Below are 16,167 nucleotides of genomic sequence, written 5' to 3'. Positions count from 1 at the left end.
TCACCCACTTCCTAAACAGACCCTTTTGCAGCTGACCTCCAGGCAATTTTTCAGTTGACCTCTTGGCAATTTTCATGGGTGTAGCCAGGGAAATGCTTGAGGCAAAGCTGGATTTATTTTAAATAAATAATTCCTCTAGCATGAATTAATTTTCCAGTGGAAGATTCCTGTGGATATAGCACTGCAAATACATAACTGCCATGCTACCAGGGCAAGAGAATAAGGAAGGAAGTGTGTTACTCTGTGGACCCAGACCTCCAGGGATGTCCAAACTCCTTTCCCTACTCAGAGCACTGTGCCTACAAATCACTGCAGATTTTTCATCAGTTAAGTCACAAAAATATCTGGAACAATTGACTTCACTTAAGCTGCAATGCTTTTTTCTTCAAAAGCAAGCACAGAGGTTCCTAACTTATGAGTCCTGCATAGTTGACATCTTTTTAAGTTGATGTCACACATCACAGCTGTAACTTGGCACTTCTAGTAACACTCTGCTCGAGATTTGCCTTTCCTGATGTTTCTCCATTCCTGCACTTGCAAAACGTCCCACATTTATCTTGGGGTAACAACAGAACCTCAGGAACCCTAAAAATGACTATTTTTTCACCATCGATTTGCTATGTATAGATGCCACGAGTTCTTTTCAGAATGATTTAGAATTTGCGCACATCACACTCCTTTTTCAAAGCATAAATTTAAAGATTTATGTAACGGATTAAATTGTCTTCCAAATCAGACAAAAAATGAGTCCAGGACTTGCTTATGTGCTTCTGAATTTACTGAACTATAGTGCTTCTGATCATTACACTGTTTTCTCCCAGGGTACAGTTTCTGCCCCATATCCCAGTTCCCTCACAACCCAACCCCCACGAACTCCAGACACTTGGACATCAGGTCCAAGATATTTCAGAGGATCATGTAACACTCATTCCTCTTCCAAATATGCCACAATCCCCATCCACTTTTGGACAGACTGAAAAGCAGTCTGATGAAAATGGGAAGCTTTAACAAAGACAGTCCAAGTGCAAGTCAACCTCAACAGGGTAAACCCTGCAACTACCTTGACATGGGCATTTTGCAAGAAAAAAAAAACAAACAGTAGCTTAAGTAGTTTGCATTATGATGAAAAGTAAATTCAACTGAAATATATGGACCACCGTGGATACACATGTGAATAATAAAAAACATAATCCACCAAACAAAAAAAAACCACCAGAACAAAATGGCAACAGTTTGTGGGCAATGAGGAGGCCAATCCGCTGAGAAATTTGTCAGCTTCAGCAAAAAGGATGTTTAAACAAAACTGGATGGGTCAGTGGGAGCAACTTTGCTCCCCAACAGCTGATTCACCACAGCTCCCAGTCTGTCCCAAGAACTGGAACATGCAAGAGTCTCCTCATCAACTGGGGAGGACTTTAAAACAGGAACCTCGTAAACTGCAGCAGCATAGGAAAAATCTTAATAATAACCAAAATTGAACAGTTCAGCAAAAAAAGGATTTTGTTTTTAGAAAAAGTTAAATATAAAAGAAGCCAGGAATTAGGCCAGTGGAAAGGTATTCCAACAATCTATTCTAAGCTGCATTCACAGTCACAAATTCAAACACATAGCAGTTACTTGCTTATCATAAGTAGTATGAAATGTGTACAAAAAAATGATCCTGCCTAAAGAGCAGCACATCACCTTGGGGTACCAATGGTAGGAAATATTAAATTGTATTTTATCTTCTGTTTAGAGCAAAACCCCAGCATCCCTAATGTGGTTTCCATTTGCTATTTACGTAATTAAGTCACCTCCACACGGTTCAAATACCCTTACTTACTACTCAGGTTACTTCCAATTTCCCAGATGGTCAGTCTCCAGAAAACACTATCTGAGCCTCAGCCACTTCTTGGTTAAATCCATTCTGATGGCTTATTAGTAGAATAATTTATCAGCTGTTAAAAGAATATTTGCTACAAATTTGTTTTCTTATGTAAATCAGGTTCCATGAACTAGGATGGAATTCCAGTCTTTTCAAATTCATTTTAATGTGAAATGCTGACATCAAGTCATAACTTCATTTGATTATTTTTTCTGTTTATGTTATTAGCAACCATTTTTTCTGGCACTCTTTCCTGTTCCAGTTCAATCACTCGGTTGAATTACTTGAACTCCTGATGAACTGCACCAAAAAAAGGAAAATTAACTAATGCCTCATTTGATCTTGTGACCATAAAACTTGTGTTTTCATTCCCTCTTTAACCTTTGACCATCTATTTTCCCCTTAATTTGTGTGTTATGTACCTGATAGTTTTAAAATTGTTTCTTTTATTCATGGAAAAAGACTCTGCTCTAATGGTTGATCTGCCCTCTATTCATTTTAACCACCAGTGGCTTTATTCTGGATTCTCATCAGTAAGCAGACACTTAAAATCACTTCTTCATAGCCCATCATGTATATGTAATTTGGCTTACTGTGTACCCTTTACCAGAAGCACATGGCTGTTCTCATAAAAAGTGTCACCTAAGCTAAAAGAGAAAACAAATTACAAGCAAGCGAAATGGCTGATTTTATAAAAGCTCCTTTGCCAGAATCAGCAAAGTTGGAAGAGACCCACAAGGGTCATCGAGTCCAACTCCTTGCCCCACACAGAACCATCCCCAGGTCACACCACATGCCCAGTTCATTACTTTATTCAAGTCCTCTCTTTTCCACATTGTTATGATGGAATTTAATTTATCTTATGCCACTGGACTTAGCTTTTTTTTTAAGTAGTTGTTAAACACCTGAACACCAGGTAAAATATTTTTAAAATACATGTAGACTGCAATAAAATATGGTCTATCTACAACCCAAAGCGAAAGGAGAAGATTTCATAAATATCATTAAGGTCAAAGATTCCAATTATGGCTCACATTTGACATCAATACCCTCCATTTGTGTGAATATGAAATTCATGGATGCCAATCCTACATACAGATGCTCAGTATGGGATTCAAATCCCTTGTCTTGAATAGTTTCTTACATTTGTTCACTAAATTACAATAAGAACGCCACACATGACCTTTATTTACAAATATGGGTGCACTAATCCACTGACTACAATTTTTGCTTCTATCCACTGGGTGAACTGGAGACTTGAAAAGCAGATACAGGCTTCTAGCCATGCCATCCATGCTGATGGCCACACAGAGTCCTGGATTTGAAGGCCAGCAGGTCTCTGATTCTCCTGAGTAAATAGAAGTCAGCATCAGCAGTGTCATTCCACACAGCCTACAGGCTTCCTACTGTTCTGCAGCAATATTCATTACCTCCCAGCATCAGCACTGCTGAAGATAAGGGCAGCTTTTACTTTTGTTAACTTGAGCTAACACCAACTTTCTGTTGACAAGAAGGAAACCAGGATCAAGGCCTAATGATTCAAGTGACACAATTACATGGTCTCCTGTGAAATCAGCCTTGCTTTTCTGCAGATGGCAACACTCATGTGGTGGGACACAAAAGAGCCTGTCCTTGGGTTTTCTCTAACATCCTACTTCATGTACACCCAAAGGCCAATTAAATTTTTTAACTATGCAACAAACTTTGTCTATTTTGAGAAGACTTTATGCTGTATTTATAATTCTTTCATATAATAGAGCAGGAAAAAGGTCATTTCAGGTTATACAACTTCACTACGGGCATATGGCAGTGAATCCAGAGCAGAAACACAAAATCTCCCTCTCCTCTAAAGCAGATGGCATGCTGATCAAGTAAGATATAATCTAATACTAACTGCACTACTATTATATATTGAACCAACACCAGTAGAAAACAATAAAGACAGAAAAAACCTAAGGCAGGGGAGATGAAGCAGAGGAAGACAACAATGAAAAAAACAAAGCCAGCTGTAAGAGAAGACCATCCATTGCAGCAGAAACAGCCTCTTTTCAGGTACATTTAAAATTTAAAACCTAGAAATGGCAGTAGATAAGGAATAGCAATGGCCCTCACCCTGTTTTAGATGTTCTTCTAGCTCAAGATACTGGCCCAGTTCCCTTTGCTCTTGCACTACACTGGGCACCTGCCAGGGGCTAAATATCCCAGCTGCTTAGATAATTACATATTTATGATTTTGCCGAGAATTCTTAGTCAAAGCTTATTTTTGAACTGTAAAATGCTTAGAGAAACAGCAGAGAAAGTTCTCTGACAAATGCTACTTCAAAAGAGAGCCAACACTTCAATTTTTTTAAAGGATGTTCATTTCCGTTTCAGTTGATTCATTCAGTGGTGAACTTTAATGACAGAAGAAGGAGAAAAGGGTGTTTTCCCTCTCAGTCAGAAAGGAATCTTGCTAGTGTATTTAACTTGCTCTCTGACAAGAAACAGAAAATTCCAAAACCCTTCCAAAAATGGTACAGAATAGTGTACATACAATTTTTAATGCTTACCACAGTTTGCACCCTACCACACGATGGAACTTTGCTTTTTTATCACATTATTGGTAGTATTTCCTCTTCCACACATAAACCACTAGATTAGCTAATTCATGCTGATCCAATAAATAGAATGATGTATGAACAATTTTAAATACAATTGTATAGCCACAACAAATTATCAGACAAAATACATTGCTCTTCACCTTCCTGCATTGATAATAGCATTCACTGATTTCAGAAGGAGCAAAACAGTCCAAAATTTCATGTTGCTGGTTATTTTAGACTATTTCAGAACCTGCTAGAAATAACTTTTTTTTATCCTTTTACGGCTGCACTCCATAAACTGTACAACCAACAGCCTCAACAATAAATTTCATGAACACTTTTAGGCCCTACTGTTCAAAGTGCTTTCAAGCTTGCTTAGCTTTATGCATGCAAATGCTCCTTATTTATATGGCAAAAGAACTACTCCTACACTAAATGTTACATGTAGGCACATGTATTTGTATTTCATAGAATAAGGGCCTTAGTCTTGCAGGGTTATTTATTTTGAATCAGTTATTCTAGGTTCTTGAGGACAACATTTTTAGTACTGTCAAGTTTCATAAACTTTGGAAAGCAGGGGTCCTGTTCTCAGTATAATGACAACCAACCTTCAGCTCCACCACCTTACACAGAGCTGCTCATCTGCAGATAGGCATTTTAGATACCTCTAGCTGAGAGATGCCATTCAGCTCCTCTTGAAGCAAAGCCAGTTTTGCAATTCCAGTGCAAAAGCCTTGGAGCTAGCAGCACAGACCTCCAGCTGCCCTTGGCAGGTGCCAGCAGAGACAAGGCTTCCACACCAAACCCAAATGTCCAGCTCATATCCCCTCCCTTGGTTGTCTTCCTTTGCATGGAAGCATTTCAACATGCTGGCCTGGCAGATCAGTATTTGGATGGGTTTAGCTGCTGGGGAAGCACAGGCTAATAGTTATATCCATTTATTCATTCACCTGTCTCCTAAGGAGTGTGAAGGTCACAGGACCTGTACCTGAAGGCACCACAAAGGCATTAAAATGAAAAACAACTTGCTGCAATCTTGGGGAAATTCTTGCACACATCTTCCAGTGCCTTCACTTAGTGTGTGACTTACTCATTCTCCCCAGCTCCTCCAAGCCTTCCTGCTGTTTCTGAGCTAAATCCCCTGTAGGTAATTACACTGAAATGTTGCACCTATGGATTTGCTGGCCCAAGAGACTCAGAGCCTGCAGAGCTGTTCTATCCCATCTCTTAAGTGTAGGAACAGTTGACAGAACACACAATATGTATGTTACACCCTCCAAACACAGTATAATATGTTCACCTAAAAGTAGGCAGCACTGAAAAGAATGGATTTAAATCACCTGCTTGGTATTCCCCCCAAGACTGTGAGGACATGCCTTAGCTGTTGATAAATCTGCTTGCCTGGGGACTAGGTAATTTTGTGTTCCATCCAGAGACCTTATCTGTGCTAGCTTGTAACAAACAATAATATCCTCTATTCTCCTCTGCACTGGACTTTTTAACTGACCAGGGTGTTGATCTTTGTCAAACTATCCATGTAAAGGCTCAGAACCTGGACACAGTGTTTTCCAGGAGGCCTGTAAGAAGGGCACCACATGGCCCTGCTTGAGCCCTTCACAGCCCTTTCTGGTTACCTCTGCAAAATTAAACCCATCCCAGCAAGCTGTCATAGGACAGTCACAAACTGGTAGCTCCCACCCTTCTGTAAGCTCCTGGGTTTTGCACAGTCCATTCTGTATTTCTAAATTTAGATATACATCTATAGGTGTGTATAAATACATGCACAGATAAGCACACTCCTATATTCCCACATTATTTATCTGAATACACACAAACCTGCTTCAGTGACTTGCAAAGGCAGAAAGGCAAACTGGTTTGCTTCCAAAACCCACAAAGAAGCCTTGCAAGACACAATGGAAAATCTCTCTTGGGTAAGCTACAAGTTCCATCACATAATAAGAAAATTTATTTGCAAAAGCCCTTGTTGAAATCCTGATGTCATCTTTTGCTTAGACCCAAGACTTTAAATTTCTATTTCCAACACATTCATTAATTCTTGTGAGCACAGATTAAGTACCCAGGTATCAGCCTCCACATAAACCTTCAAAATCCTAGAAAAGTAGCAACAGACACTTTCCTGCAATTACCAGGCCTTTTTCATTACGCCTTTGTAGCTTTCCTTTGACATTGTGAGGAACATTAAGTTTGGCTGGAAAAATGGGGAGGAGAACTTACACCCACTGAACACAGCCATGCTCTATCACAATATCAATTTTTAATTTTCTAAAGAATTGCCAACAACTACAATAATTTTTAAGGAGTAACTAGTATTTTACCCTATTTGGTTTATCAGTTAACATATATATAACATATATATACATATCATAACATAATATGATACAAAAAGTAAGCTTCTTTTAATTACTTTGAAAATTAAAAGTCTAAGAAAACAAGAGAAGAGGATGGAGTATGTGCCAAATGTTATTTTGGGGTTTTTTACTACAAAGAAATGGAATTGACAATCAGGATTAAAACATGACAAAAATGCTACAACCATTTCTCAAGGGAATCAGAAATTAATTTCTTATTCAAATGTAAGTGTTGAACATGGGCAACCATGGTTAAAGCAAAGCCTGTTTGGGACACGTACATAACCTGCTTACCTCAGCAGCCTCTGGCCCACATTTTGTTTACACACAGCAAAGACAAAAACATAAAAACCTCTAAAAGTCTTTCTTACTGTACAGGTTTAGTTACAGTTACTTTGGGGATGGTAAAAAATATGTCTAGATTGTCTCTTAAATCTACATTCAAACTATTTCAAAGTTAATCAGTGGTGAGTCATGGTTTAGAAATCTCTTGAATAATAAAGTATAACAACTTCTATCACAAAAACAGCCCTCAAAGACAAAAGTGGGGAGTACTTCACTTCACTGCAAGTAACAGTTGAGTATGTTTTATGATCACTGTAACAACTACCATGCCCTTGAGACTGCAGTTCTGAATTTCTAATATAATTTGTAGGGGGAAAATTAGGACAAAATGCAGTAACATTTCAAGTATAGTCTTACAGTATTTTAAAATTTTATGAAGTATAAGGACTAGGTTAATATGAAATTAGTCATATTTTTAAGAGAGGCAGTAATACAGATCAGTATCTTAAATTATAACTAAAATAACACTCAACCACTACAAAATAAAAAGAAAAGAGTAGCTTTTTGCTGGAAAAAGGTCAACAACAACAATAAAGATTTAACAATACTAGAAAAGGCTGAGAGTGCTGCTTATTTCAGGACTGAAAAGTTAAAATACCAGTCTGAGTGACCAGGTATATGCTATTCTTTCTCACTCAACAAATCCATTCCCACATGAAGTTCATCCCAAATTAATATAAACTCTACTCATACCAACTCTGAGCCTAAAAAACAGACTATTAAACAACATCCATGCTTGGTGCAGATCTTCTGATTTTAGAGGTCTATTTGCTTTACTTTGTAACAAATATATTACATTTCACTCCATCATGTCTTTGGGAGTTAATAGAATTTCTCACTACCTCTAAGTCAATGAGTTACATCCATGCAGACTGTCTTCGAGCATCATTTTCCTCACAGGGCAAAGACAGTGGAGTTGCAAAGGTGTAAGTGAGGCTGTAATTGATTTACATATTCTTTAGATCCATTTCCACATGCAAACCAAAGGAAACCAGCTCAGCTCTCAGATCCAAAATAGAGTTTTCAAAGCAAAAAGTTCAAACATTATGCCTTTAACTTCTGTACTGAGCACAAGGAGAGATGCTTCAAATACAGAATTCACACTGGCACTTTATGCATTTAATTCTTAAGGCTAATGCTGAAGGTACCACTCTTGTACACCTCAACTGTGACAACACAAGATACCAGAACTGCTAGAAAGAGGTTGTTTGATCAAAGCTGAAGCAGTAAGTTCCAGTCCTTCCCTTCAGGCCTCAGCTCTGCTTTCCAGCTTTCTGCACAGCTGTCAGGAAGCACCAGCAAACCATAAGCACAGCCTGAAAATATGAATTTGCAGCAGTCTGTAACACTAACATTCAGACATGGAGTAAGAAGATTGCCCCTTTCTACAGAAACTAAGATTTTAACTTCACTGGTCTTACACTGCCAAATGGGCTGAAGTAAAATACACCTGACAGTGCAGAGCTGGTTCTGGTACTTCTTCTGGGAAAAGCTGTTAATATTGAAACAAACTGCAGAGAGCTCCCAAGTGGGGGCAACAGAACACTCGGCTTGGCTACAGCTCACCCCAAACAGGCTCTGGGCCAAAAGAGGAAGCAACACCAGTTACCAACAGGATGAGCTATGTCACTGTCAAGTCACTTCTCACTTCAAAATTAACATGCTGCCCTGTTTTCCACAGGATAAAACCAGGTGCAATTGTAATATTTCTGTCAAACAGTGGAATGGTCTAGATGTTCCTTAAAAAATGAAAATAATCCACTTAAATACTAAAAAGTAGTTATTCTAAGAATACTATTTACAGTGTAAGCCTGCTAATGGCATGTGTGCAGAGAGAAACCATGCCACCTTTAGTCAGTTAAAAAGGTACTTACCATTGGCAGTGCATTGATATGCAGAAGTTTTCCTTTCGGGTGCCTCTTGCCACAGAAGGGTGATGCTGACAGGGGAATAAGGAGATAAAATAGGAAATGTTAGTATTTATTATCTTGAAACCACAGCTACTGACATCTAAACACTTTGAAAAGCCCCAGACAAAAATCAACATTCCAGTCGTATGACTTCCAAAATAGTTATATCCACTGTGAAGCAGTAAAAGAAAAATAAATCTGTTTTCCTAACACATCTTGCACTAAATAACTCCATTTATATACACAGGTGTGCCCCAGAGTTACCAACTCCAGCAGTGACCTCAGTGATTAAAAAAAAACACCAGCTCACACTAATTGCTATCAACACTTGACAACATGTAAATAACAGAAATCTTCATAGTGCAAAATTCAAGAGAAATCTTGTCCACCTTTAAAAACCCAAAAAAAAAACTTAATCCAAACAAATCCAACTCTCCTACATTTTAGTAATTTTCTTTACATATCAGTAGTAATTTTATGCGCCCTAAAAGAAAAAACTAAGTATAAGCACACAGATTTTGACATCCAAATATGAGGTAACTCCATCCACTACAACATTCATTTTTATTCATCAGTGACAAATGATTTTTATCCACACTAATATTCCTGAGTGGTTGCCCTCCATACAAATACTTGCCAGACCACTTTTCTTTAGGACATAATCTAATCACGCACTCAAAGAGCAGGAAGGGTGACAGATGGACATGGGTGACTAATGAAGTATTACCAGACTATTTTTAGATTAAATTCTTTACCAAGCATCTGCAACCTGTGGTCAAAAAACTTTTACTATGAGTAAAGAGTAACTATAGTTTACGGGACTCATGATCAACACGAGGTTCTCACATGCAATTTTCAAGCTCAACCAGCAGGAAATCATTCATTATAGAGCCATTTTCTGACCCAGCCATAAAAAAAAAAAAAAAAAAAACCACACCACCAAAAGACAAAGCTGCAGCATTTGGGCTTATTTTATTCTTAGAAGATCCCACAAGGCAGGCAGTAACATCACCTTCACACAGTGCAAGCAAGAGGCACTGCAGAGGATGCTGAGGAATGCAGGAATGCTGGGAATTGAAAGAATTTGCAAACATGCTCTTATTTCCTTGCTTAGTTGTACTTGTGTTGCAGAAAATATGTAAATAGGCTGAGTGAAACTCCACTCCTCAAGAGGTACAGTAGCAAGGCTACTCAGAAAGCTTTTTTTTCCACAGCCAGAGCTGCTGACCAGCTGAGAAGAGAAAGCTTTAACACCCACCCTGCAGACCCCATATAAATATTATTTACTTATAACAAGTGTTTTCCTTAAAAGCAGAACAAAACAGCAACCAACCAATATTCTTTTGAGAACAATCTAAATCATGATGAAAGCTGTGTGCAGAGAAATGCAGAGGAGGGCCCTGTTTCTGAGTGCTACGCTTGATTTGGGTTATCCATTTGGGAAGGAACACCGCAAACATAAATAAAGGGATGATTGCACAGACATAAACCATTTTCTTCAAGGAAAAAAAGGCTTTCTTCAGTACACACTGCCCAAACTGTCTCCTTCCAACATCTCTTTGCCCTTGTGCAATCTCTAGTGCAGTACTTATCATCGAAGCCAGAGAGGGAAACCTTTCCGCCTGATCCGTGGAAGAGGCTTCTTGTCCTTTGCTTTACATCTAAACAGGGCAGTGACACGGAAAGAAGCTGGAAGCAAAGACTCAAGAGAGCAGAGAATTAGAAAAGAAAGGGTTCACTGACTTCACTTCATTCCTCACTCAATGTTAATTGGTTGTAGGCTCCAGTTTTAAATAAGGGCGCTTGAAGCTACGTGTAAACATTTAGAAAACTCTGCAATGTCCTTCTTCAGAATCAACTGCTGAGTACAAATGCCTCATCAGCAGCTTTTTTTCCTTTCCAAATTTATCTTACTGGATTTTGGCATGTACCTTGAAACAATGCAGGTGACAGTTATAATTTATTGATTTCAGACTATCTTTCACCTTTATATTACAGCATGTTACAGCGATTTAAACAGGTGGCCATACGTAGTAACAGCTACTCTACATGACACTTAAAGGGCATCTGGTGGATTATTTTTAAGTTGATAAAGCACACCTGAAGAATGCACAACAGCTTGTGAGTTTGGATTCTTCATTTTGGAGGGGCTGGGAACAGCTCACCACTGCCTGGTGACTGACGTGCTCCACATCAATTGAAAACTGCTCCCCTCAACTTGAAAAGAAAGATGATTTTGATGAGCACAATGTGTGCTCAGAGCCAGTGCTTACAAGCCTTGCCCACACCAGTTTTTTCTGCACAAAATGACATAACTGATGCCCGTGTCCCTCAGAGATTTGGGGCCAAACACAACATCATCTCCCTGTGAAGAGCATCCTACCCTGCTGTGGTGTACAGAGACCAGCCATGCCCCAGGCCTTAAACCCAGGCTGCATGAGCCAGGCAGTTCCCACCTGCAGGGCTAAAACCAACACACCAAACCACCTTCAGCAAAGCAGCAAATACACATCCAGGCTGCTTGCACAGATTGGGCTGCTGCTGTCAACCAAGAAATAATTGTGTGGTACCAAGGAAACCACAGATAAAAACAACCCTGGCACCAACAGAGTGACAGATCTGGTTATAAGCACACAGTCCAGATGTGCACTGATGTTAGTCCCTACCGGTTTCCAAACACAATCAGTTCAAAGCAAGGATTTCCTTAAATGCTACTTGCAGAAATGTTTAACCATTTCCTTTCAGAAATGCTGCTATTGGTGCTACTTTCTCCTTCCCAGACATTATACTGGGTTTGTGTTACGGTTAAATCAGTGGTTTTTGCATGAGCTTTGAATTGCTCCTGCTCCCCATGTGAACTTGTGCTTCTTTCTAATCCTCTTAGGATCACACTGTTTAAACTACTTTCTGAGATTTTGGTGCTATTTGATTTTAACAACAAATTTCGTCACTAGATGTTGTGCCTTCTGAATCACAAAAGCCTTCTAAGGACACAGTATCTTTTCTTCTAAATTATCCTTGAGTATGCTGCTTTTATCTGAATTCAGTATCTGGAAAAAGTGTCCCAATCAAAACAGAATTAAAAATAACTAAATCCTGGATATTCCCTTCAGTAACTAGGCTGCAAAAAACCATGAGACAATAACTTTAAAAGCCTAAATTGAAAACTAATCACTCCATTGAATCCTTCCTTTCATTTGGTTAATAGGCACATACAAAGCTAATGGTGATTCTACTACTGCTGTGCTTGGAACATAAACAGAGAAAACCAAAGTTATTTCTTTTAATCACAGTTCCACAGTGATGTATGGCAATTTTTTTAAAGCAATTCAGCACATTTACAACAACATCTGCTTTTCAGTTCTGACAGAGAGGCTAAACTGAGACAAATACCAACTTAGAAAATTCAGGAGAAACAAATACATGCAAGTGTGTACTGGGGGGGGGAATCAGCAGCACACACAGGACATCGTTAAAAACTGTCATTACTTGAAAGTGGTAGGCAGCAATAGAGTTCCTAGTGACAAAATAACATGCACAGACTGCTCCTGTACTTCACTCAGGAGCATGGTGTAGGTGAGGTTGCCTTACAAAAAGCCTTGAGAGTATCTAAGACCTTCCCAGAGACATATCCACACAAATTCCTAAACTCTACCTGAAACAGCTCTTCTCTGTCAATTTAGTAATTTTTATTTCCTGATCTTTGTTCTTTTATCTTTATTCCATCAGAAATATAGAAAAACCTGATGTAAGCTGACCTTCCAGATGTTTGAAAGAAGAAATGCTTAACTTGTACATTAGTATCACATTAAAGCTACACAACTTTCCATACGTCAGGAATACTCTTACTTAGAATAAGCACCTGTATGTCCATGGACACATATTAATCAATGCCCAACATCAACAAAGGGTATCTGAGGGGATAAAGAATAAAAACTGAGCAAGCAGACAGAGAGAAAAGTATTCTGGAGAAAAGTTCATCCAGACACAGCAACCACTCATTGCAAACCCACAGAAACAGGATTCTCTGTGCAATGAGAAACACAGGACAAGTCAGACCAGAACAGAACAATACTGCAGAAATTTAAACACCAATTTCTGTAAGAGTCAAGAACAGAGGCAATCACAGAAAACAGCTCATAGCCAACTGAAAGGGAAGGAAGCTGAATTGCTGGAGAGGAAACCAACTCAGCCAACTCCATTAAAGCCAATAATGCACCCCAGTAATCTTGTCAATACCAATCAGCTGGTAGGAAGGCAAGCAGCGCAGCAGCACCATTTCACTTGCAAGGCATTTAAATGAAATTCATTAGCAAGTAATCCAATTCACATAAACTGGAAGTTAGAAGGTCCTAGAGAATGAAGTTAAACCCAGTCTAGACTGGGAAAGAGTATAAAGAGTTATTACCCAAAGCACTCTTATGCCAAAGCACCTTAAAGCACTCACAAAACCCTACCTGCTATCTGCAGGATGGGGGTGAAAATTCAAGACAGTTTCCAATTTGTGGAGTTTTTCTTCCAAAAATAGTGGACATAAGGACTACTGACATATTGATCAAAACAGTAGCACATTGGCAAATATTTTTTCTGTGTTTATAGTCTTAGAACTGAGTTTTAAATTTAAATTAATTGCTGGAATATTAATCAATAATAAAACAACTTGTCAAACTGGGTGCTCTCAGCAAACACACTTCAAATAGGAAAAAAGATTTTTCCTTCTCTAAAAAAAATTAAATGTGATGTGTAACATTCGGGGACCACTCTGTTATTACAGATTTCAAATATATACCTAAAAAATTGAACCAAAACACAAAAAAAAAAAAAATCAGATTTTTTTTTTCCATTCCCTTTCCTCAAAGTAAGAACTGACGTATTTTCCATGATACTAATTCAGCTTTATCCAGCTCACTAAACCAATTCGGCTGCACTGGTGGGGTGAGAACCATTCCCTCCTCCACTCAGAACTCAGTCCAGTTAACTCAGATAAGCCTTCACAGCTGAAGGAAGGCCACAGCTGCTTTAGCCAACATGGAAATGTGCTTGCAGGGAACTGATAGTTGCAAGGTTAGAGGGACTTTTAAATTGGTCTCCAACGCGGGATATGGAACAAAGCTCAAACTGGGAAAATCACCTTCTGCTAGCAGTGCTTGCTTCATCTGTGTTCAGAACAATATATTCTTCTGCTTTGGGATTCACAGTAGCCATGCAGAAGAGCTTATCTAGATTATAGCAAGCTTAATTTACTGAATTAATTAAAACTGTGTCTCAAATATGCCATGATTTGGTGAGGTGAGACACATGTTTTACACAGACATCACATTTGGAACTAGGCTTAAAATGTTTACATAAGGAGATCTCCCAAACTAATAAAAGGACTTGACAATATTGTGTTATTTCCAACCTCAACAAGTGTAACCACCACGGGAGCCCTGGCTGGGTTTCCCTCAGTGGTGGTACCACCGCCACCTTTAGTTCTTTGGGCACCCAACAGTCCAACAGGGCATTCTTTCAAACAGCTCAGATGTACATTTGTGCCAAGGCAAGCTAAGGAGCTGCTGAGGACATCCAGACAATGCAGTGGGGCTTGGTTTCTGCTGCAAGAGGTGTTTGCAGATAGCCTGACGCCAACAGGCTCAAGCTGTCCCGCTGTGGCCACTGACCCTCAACGCTGGGCACACCCAGTGGTGCTGAAGTGACTCTCCCTGCCTGAGGACACAGAAAGGGCAGGTTTAAAAACAAAGGTATTCCAAAATGTTCTTAAAAATCTACCTTGCTTGTGATATTGGGTTGGTGATTGTAGTAGCATAGAGGCTGAAGAGCTGGGATCCAAGGATTCCTTTAAAATAACCCTCAAAATTATAAGTTACTCTTAAAACTCAAAAGGACTTAGAAAGGTATGAAAACATTTTTCTGAAAACTAAGTTGTACCAGAGGCCAAAAGCAAAGTTGGCAGTGGAGCTTGGGCTCATACACTCCGGTGTTCCTGGGATACAGCTTCACTAGAATAAGGTACTTATAATAAAGTTTTCTTCCACTCAGCTCTTTAAGCATCCCACTGCAGTGTCAGAGGAGGACAGAACTGGCCCAAGAAAGGAAGAGGGAACACAGCCCTGAAAGGGAAGAAATGCAGGAGCAGCACTGCCCTATAGCTCCATCATCAAAATTCATGTTTCCAAAGGATGCCTGGTGCCTCAGGCAGCGAAAGCGAGCCCAGCACAAAGAGCTCTCAGCAAACATGGAATGATGTACTAGGTACGAGCTGTACCAGAAACAGCACAGACACTAACTGCATGAAACAGGTACCTGCTATTCTGTTGTCTTTTCAAGCCATTGGGTTACCAGAGCTGTTTGTCTGTCACACTGACTGAATAGCAAAACAGCTGCATCAATATTAGACTCGTACATGGAGTAAGAGACACCAGAACCTGTTCCAAAGAATAAGGAGCATACAGTACAGAGAGAAACATAGCAAAATATTTACTTTAGCACTATGGTCAAGGAGAACAACATCTATTAAATAAATGGACTAAAGTCATTAATCAACAGCAGCATATTAAACTAATATAATCATGCCACTTGTTCTTTGGTTTGTTTCTTGGTTGTTTTTTGTTTTTTTTTTAACAACAGAACTTAAGCATGACCAAGGAAAAGATGTATTTGATTCATCAAAGACAACATAGACAAAAGAACTGAGCACTCAGGAAATGAAACCACAGCAGGGAGGTTTTACAAAGATCATCAACTAGGCCATGATTAATTGGTAACAACCTAACAGTGCCCTTATTCAAGCCTGTCTTAAGCAGTAAAGAAGGTTTAGCTATGTGTATACATCTGAAGTATTAAACTATGTACCTCTGGGACAGACCTAGGTGGTATATCCTGAAATTAAAAGAAAAAATCCTTCTTCTAAAAATACTGTTTCATATGTTAATTAACATTTCAATTATGTTGGTTTTCCTGCTTGTAGGAAAAGGATTTTCCCTATTGAAAATGAGTGTGAAAAACCCTATGCAAACTTATTTTGTTGCCAAAATGAATGAAGTCAGTATTTTTGTTTCACTGGAAATATTTTCTGTTGGATTTCCTATGGTCATTGC

The 16,167-nt window shown here is 39.0% G+C and overlaps 1 protein-coding gene across 4 annotated transcripts in view; it reads right to left on the bottom strand.

The window, feature by feature from the left end:
* The window catches only part of TBL1XR1 (TBL1X/Y related 1), a 107,657-nt gene that overhangs the window by 52,783 nt on the left and 38,707 nt on the right, over window positions 1–16,167 (bottom strand). For all 4 annotated transcript variants that reach the window (XM_021548234.3, XM_021548235.3, XM_077785729.1 and 1 more), the window contains exon 2: window positions 9,035–9,099. The gene's annotated coding sequence lies outside the window, so the exon portion shown is untranslated. The remainder of the gene's footprint in view (window positions 1–9,034; window positions 9,100–16,167) is intronic.

The sequence above is a fragment of the Lonchura striata genome, chromosome 10 (genome assembly GCF_046129695.1).
Source record: "Lonchura striata isolate bLonStr1 chromosome 10, bLonStr1.mat, whole genome shotgun sequence".
Taxonomy (NCBI): Eukaryota; Metazoa; Chordata; class Aves; order Passeriformes; family Estrildidae; genus Lonchura; species Lonchura striata.
The sequence above is the reverse complement of the archived record's forward strand: the minus strand, read 5'-3'. Positions and strand labels throughout refer to the sequence as shown.